The sequence below is a fragment of the Papilio xuthus genome, unplaced genomic scaffold (genome assembly GCF_000836235.2).
Source record: "Papilio xuthus unplaced genomic scaffold, Pxut_1.1 DF828142.1, whole genome shotgun sequence".
Taxonomy (NCBI): Eukaryota; Metazoa; Arthropoda; class Insecta; order Lepidoptera; family Papilionidae; genus Papilio; species Papilio xuthus.
The window spans coordinates 901,759-908,711 of record NW_013530507.1 but is presented as its reverse complement, the minus strand read 5'-3'; the positions used below and the strand labels follow the sequence as shown (position 1 = coordinate 908,711).

General features: G+C 31.7%; 1 protein-coding gene across 2 annotated transcripts in view; it reads left to right on the top strand.

The window, feature by feature from the left end:
• The first annotated feature begins 1,757 nt into the window (after nt 1-1,757).
• ITP (ion transport peptide) overlaps nt 1,758-6,953 on the top strand; it is a 31,028-nt gene continuing 25,832 nt past the window's right edge. The window contains exon 1 of one of the 2 annotated variants that reach the window (XM_013307485.1): nt 1,758-2,114. The gene's annotated coding sequence lies outside the window, so the exon portion shown is untranslated. The remainder of the gene's footprint in view (nt 2,115-6,953) is intronic. The other variant, XM_013307484.1, reaches the window with a different exon arrangement.

Sequence of the window (6,953 nt, the reverse complement as noted above, 5' to 3'; positions counted from 1 at the left end):
ATTTCTTTTCAGCAGTTCGCTATATTCTATCTGTATATATCCGATGATTTAAGATTGGACTTATCTTAGGAGTTCTTGGTCGGTTGGTTAATCTTGTGATAAAATACTTGACAGGCGCGTGGTTATAAACGAGTCATTACAAACATCTTATATTATTAATAATAAGTAAAAAAGGCATAACAAATATTATACTGTCACGCTACAGTATTTTAAATATATATCACTAATGAGACGTTACAAAAATTCTATCAAAATCAGCTAAAGTTAAATCAGGTGCAAAATTGCATAAAGTGTTTTATGCAATTCGATTTATGATCTAAATTGGAATAACGGGCGAACACAAGTACAGATTGCGTCAATATAAAAAATATATAATACTTTTTGCTTAAATAAACGAGTAATTTAAATAACATCTTTATAACGAACTTAAAAATCATTTCACTTTATAAATTCATAGACAAAACCTTGACACCTGCGTTGCATAAAAAGCGGTCAACTTCACAAGGCTGCAACCAAAAAAAAATTACTTGTCTATTCTCAACGTAGACGTGTTAGAGACGTATGCCAAGAGAGCGCTTGAATTGCATCAGACAGAGTCGCAGGTAACTGGCAAGCCCACTCACCCGAAATGTCAATATAGTGCGACTAATTTATCTGACCCGCTGAGGAAGGCACTGTTACCGCAGTTAATCCTGTCTAAAATATGTAAGCCCAACAGTTCCCCGCGACTTTGTTTGCGCGGTATTATTAAAATTTAATGAGAAGTGCCAATTTTCAATAAGATGTATAGAACCATTGCAGAGTTATCGAGTAAATATATTAGTCAAACGTATCCGACCTAGCCTTTATGTTTTCCAGACTGTGTTCCACTTCCATCAGACGTGTTCAAATTTCATCGAAATCCGTTTCGCCGTTTAGAAGATATTTCGTAACCATCATCCATCCAAACATTTGCATTTATATTGTTAGTAAGCTACAGTCTAACAAATGTTGTAATTTAGTTCCACTTATGTCCATCGGGTCAAATAAATTTTTCGGACTATACTCAATACAAACATTATCAAAGCGCTGACAGAAACTTGCTCGGTAGCGATTCTAGAAAAAAATATTAACACATCGAAAAATATTTTCGTACATTTTTAAGTTACTTATTTTTTTATTTGCTTGTCCACATAGCGAACTATGACTTATTGCGCATCGGAAACGGTATTGTTTTATTTATAAAAAAAAATTGTTATCCTCAATTGAAGTAGAGTTTAGTCAGCAAAATTATTAGAAGTAACAACGTTAAAAATTATTCAAATGTCGTTCCCATTTATTATTCCCCATTGAGTTTAATTATTAGATGCAAATGAATTTCCAAACTAATTCCGAAAAATGTGTTCTCTACAACGATAGAAATTTTTGTACGTGTAATTAGAATGTATGTAAACGATTCTTTGAACTTTAAAATGTAACTGAAAACTGATGTAATAGTTGACGTTAAGTCCGCGTTTTATTACTAAAGCTCCTTTCAATTTCTTTTTTATTTACTATTATGAAAGGTAAGCTAGTAAATGGAAAATAAATCTATAGGAAAACAACAATGTCTAACTTTTCCGTCTCACGAACAACTTTATAATTTTATAGAAAAAAATAGACTTTTAATATTGGAAACGTTTTAATCATACAACTTGTACGTCATAAAATTTCCATCAAACGAGTCAATTAAATCGTTTCATAAACGGACGCTACCGAGTCGTCCGCGGCCAATGGAACCCAAAGTTGAGGTCAAACACTTAGATGCCTCACTTTGGTAGACAACAGGTGGGAGATGGGCGACTTTTTACTAATAAAAAAAATAGTAGGCTTTCCAGTGAACGCGTGACGTACGCGTGACGTACGGCGGGCGCGTCGAGGCCCGGCCAATGGCGGCGTTTACCGCCCCATATATACTTGAACCGGCGACCGAACGACTCAAAGTTTAAACGCACGCTGTTCAGTTCGCACGAGTGTGTTCAAAGTGACCGTTCCCGCCGTCCATACTCCACTCGCCGTTTGCCGCTAGCCGCTCGCCGCCCGCAGTACGAACGCGCGAAAGTGTTTTGTGTACATCGTTCTCTACCGTATAAACTGTGAGTAGAATAATTTTCACTGTATCTTGGCGGTCGGCGACGTGTCCACCGCGGCCGTAACCCGACGCCCGCCGCGCCGCGCGCCTGTCACCGCCGGCTCCTCTTCCACATCTGATTACGTCGCGGTCGCGCTGGACACGCGTGTGACATACGGTTTTTTTTTTAATTTAATTCCGGCCTTGATTTTTTATAATCGACCAGTGACATAATACAGTTGCATTCGCAACCGGCCAGTACATACTTAATTTTTTTGGTAAAGTTATGTTGCATAAGCGCTTTATTTGCTTGTAATTCTTTCTTTATATTGGAACGGATTATCAGGAGATCGGATGTTATCTGACCGCGATCTCTTTTATCTCTTACGCGAATCGGACGATAGGTGATAGACGATAGGCGGGATAAAGTTATCGCTGTGATATTTCATATCCTGAGAAAGGTAAATTTTTTATTATAATCTGTCACACTTCATAGTTATCTTGGATTTATCTAAAAATTAGCATCGGATTTAGAATAGATATCGAAGTGTTACTTATATATTTGATAAATATTGACATTTTCATCTGAATTTAAATCTAATAAAAGTAGCAGTGTATGATCAAATATTTAATTCGATCAATATAATCTATGAATAACAATTTTACATCATCTATCAAACAATGTTGAACAAAACTTTATAACCTGTGATGAATTCTATTCGTTTTGAAAGGAGATAATAAGGGAAACTCAATATTCTCTATATATTTGGCACATTATAAATTAGAAAACTTCATTACATGCCAACTCTTTTCCCAATATACATGGTGTTCTTTTTATTTTATATCTGCCCATAATGTAGAATAAATATAATCTATACTAAAATTATAAAGCTGAAGAGTTTGTTTGTTTAAACGCGCTAATCTCAGGAACTAGTGGTCCGATTTGAAATTTTTTTTTGTTGGATAGTCCATTTACAGAGGAAGGCTTTAGGCATTACGCTGCGACCAATAGTTTTTTTTTTAATTCGCGGACGGAGTCGCGAGCGACAGATACTTTGTGTAGTATATATACATTTACTTTTTATCTGTTATGTCTCAGTAATCCAACATAAACTCATACGTGTGATGCGTAAAAGAATTTTGATAACGTGTTACTTTAATCTTTATATATTCAAATATTTCCTTTCCCTTACAATGTAACTACTTTTTACATGTTCTAGAACTTTGAGATTAAAAAAAAAAAGTTTTCGAGTAACTGTATATAAGTAATATATTGTTAGCGTTATTTTTTTGAAAGATAATTAAATATAAACATGTATTAATCAATGATATATAACCTTCTTGCTGTAGTCTGTAACTCCGTACACGCGGCATTAAAAGAAAGGTAATTAGTAACCTAAGTGTTATTAATATTTATGTTCTACATCTATGCCAAAATACATCGAGATCCATCAAGCCGTTGTAGAGATACCTTTTAACAAATATTCGTCCATCGAAATCACCATCGCATTTATAATATTAGTAAGATAGAGTACTTTATATAAGTTTGACGTCCAATCTAGAATCGATTTTCGAAATGTCTTTGTGTATTGTAATTATAATAGAAACATCGAGACAATTTACCCTAAAACAAGGCCTCCGGAGTCATAGCATAATAGGTTGGTTAATTATTACGTTTTTTAGGTCATGCACTTGATCCATGACAACATGTTCGTTATATTTGTTAAACAATTATTAGCTTTGAGTCATGGAATATATGGTGATGTGGGACGGACATAAGTCAGCTTGCTTTTTGCATTAGCATATACCAATAGGGATGTCTACTTTGGAAGACTTAAGTTAAATAATGCACAATACTTTATTTAACTTATTATGTATGTAAAGTTACTATGTATGTATTTTGAGTCTGTTTTTGACTTTATTTACAAGACTATTAATATTATAAGTTATGCTTAAGTAATATAGTTCTTCCTTTTTTGTAAGTAATGAAATATTGATGAGACAAAATCTTTTTAATAAATTAATAAACCAAAAAAAATGTTTGATACGAAATATTTCTACAATGCAAACTCAGGTTATATTAAAATTTAAAAAATATATTTACAAAAACTATGTTAGTAAAATTAAATAATATTCTTTTTCAATTTAAAAGTAAAAGTACCGATCTTACTAATATTATAAATGCGAATATTTTGGATGGATGGAACGATGTTTGTTAGAAAATATCTCCATAACGGCTGCATAGATCTAGACGAAATTTGGTATACATGTAGAAAACTGGATATTAATTATTTTTATCAGTACCGCGCGGACGTAGTCGCGGGTATCAGCTAGTTATATAAATATTTATTAACATACGTGTGTAGGTACTATCAGTCACAATGTCGTCGTGTAAAAGACATCAACGCTATATTATCACTGATTTTAACTTTTACCTTATAAATAAAAAAAAATATTTTATATTTTGCATAATTGAAATTCTTTACATAATATTACCAATTAAATTAACGGTAGAGCAATAATTTTAGTAAATAATTTTGATTTATATTTAAAATTTAAGTTTAAGTAAAAAAATTCATGATATTTAATTTTTTAGTTTAATTAAGTAATTCCATTCAATTTTAGACTTTATTACAATAAGAATAATGATGAAAATTGCATAACTTTATCGCATTCTATTAATCTTATTTTAATCGCTAGCTAAGTTGAAAGTTTTCGCCTTGACATATAATTATAATAGGAAGTTACTTATTTCATATCAATTTTGCTAAACATAAATAGGCTTAATTGTTACTCATAAAAGTTTTAAATAACTAAACTAACTAACCGTGGGTTTCTGAGACCGAATTCCGTTTTGTTATATCTGTTTTCTCAAAGATAATGACAGAGAAGATATGTTTTATACAGAGATTTTAATCAGGAACTCACGGACTGCTTAAAGTTAGGAACTGAAGCTAAGTTCATATTAATAACTAATTTCACTATACTTTATCACCATAATGTAATATATCTTATATATAAAATTCTCGTGTCACAATTTTCGTTCTCATACTCCTCCGAAACGGCTTGACCGATTCTCATGAAATTTGGTGAGCATATAGGTCTGAGTATCGGCCAACATCTAATCCCGCGCGGACGGAGTCGCGGGCGACAGCTAGTATACATATATAATAATCTATATATATAAAAGAAAGTCGTGTTAGTTACACTATTTATAACTCAAGAACGGCTTCACCGATATGGCTGAAAATTGTTGAGGAGGTAGCTTAGAGCCAGGAGACGGACATAGGATACTATTTATTCATTTTTTTTCGAATTTATGCCTTGAAGAGCTGCTTTTTATTTGACTTACTAATATTATAAATGCGAATGTTTAGATGGATATGATGTGGATGGATGGATGGGTGGGCTACACTAATTAAGTTTTTTTTATATGTCCACGCGGACGGAGTCGCGGGCGACAGCTAGTATATAATATAATTTGATCCAAAATTAACATTGAACACCAAACAAAATAATTAACATAAAACCAGAAATTTTAAACACAGGTGTTTATTTAGCATATAATGTGCATTTGTCAAGATAAAGAATGAACAAATTATATTTTATGTGCTCAAATTAATTAATAAAAGGTAACATAATTCAGACGTAATTTGAATATGAACGAACACCTGTTTGAAATCTGATACTATCAGATGCTCTTTAAAATTAATTACCCTATTAATAATCAATATCTAATCTTTTATTAATAATTTATAAATTAAGATTTATTTTTGATGATAATTATAAAGATTTATAGCAATTTAAATTAATTATCATTATTTAATTTCCGCTTTCTTTTCATTGATTAATAGTCATATTGTCATCTCTTTCTTACCTTTGAGAAGACAGTGACAAAATATTACTACGTTCAAATTCTGCGGTTACAAGATTTTTTTTTGTATTTTAGTATAACTAACACAATGTAACTTTAGTTATAGCTTTTACACGTAATATTTAAACTTAAATATCAGATAACTTTATTTTAAATTATTTATGCTATACTAGCTGTCGCCCGCAACTCCATCCGCGCTGTAATTGCCTATGTATTCTTCCAGACTATGTTCTACATCTGTGCCAAATTTCATCAAGATCAAAACTGTTTAAAAATATAATTAAGTTTATTATACATCCTTATTTCTATAATTATTATACATATAGTCTTAAATCTATGATATAAAAAAACGAACAATTCACTAAAATATGTTATTAAAAGGAGTCCCTTTAGGATATGTTTTGGAACTGAAATGTTTTTGAAACTGTTTTGGAGATGCCTACAAACATCCATCTAAACATTCTGTTTTATAATATTAGTAAAATAAGATATAAATTTCTAGACAATAATTATACGTTTCTAATTGTAACAAAAATCTTACAGGAACATAACTTTTATAACTATTTATCACGTCGCACCACATGTAAAAGCTTTTATTGTTATGTTTTTATTACACTTATCTTAGTGCATCAAAATTATAGTTTTCGACTAAAGTGAAAGTTAATAAAAGGTAGAAATTATACATCGACTAGTTTAACGAATGTACACAAGAGTCGCATCACACGTGAGGCATTTGTAAACCAACTCCGACTCGATATGAGTACGCGGAAGCGATGAGTTTGTCACTAGACAAGCATAGGGTGTGACTATTGTGATAAGCGGAGCGAATATATCACGATGTAGTTCTAATAATCTGACTTATATTACATTAATATTTAATACAAAATAACCGAAATAAAAAGTTGTCGCACGCCACGCGAAATTAAAAAAAAATAGTAGTTTATGTGTTCTTCCAGACTATATTCTATAACTGTGCCACATTTTATCGAG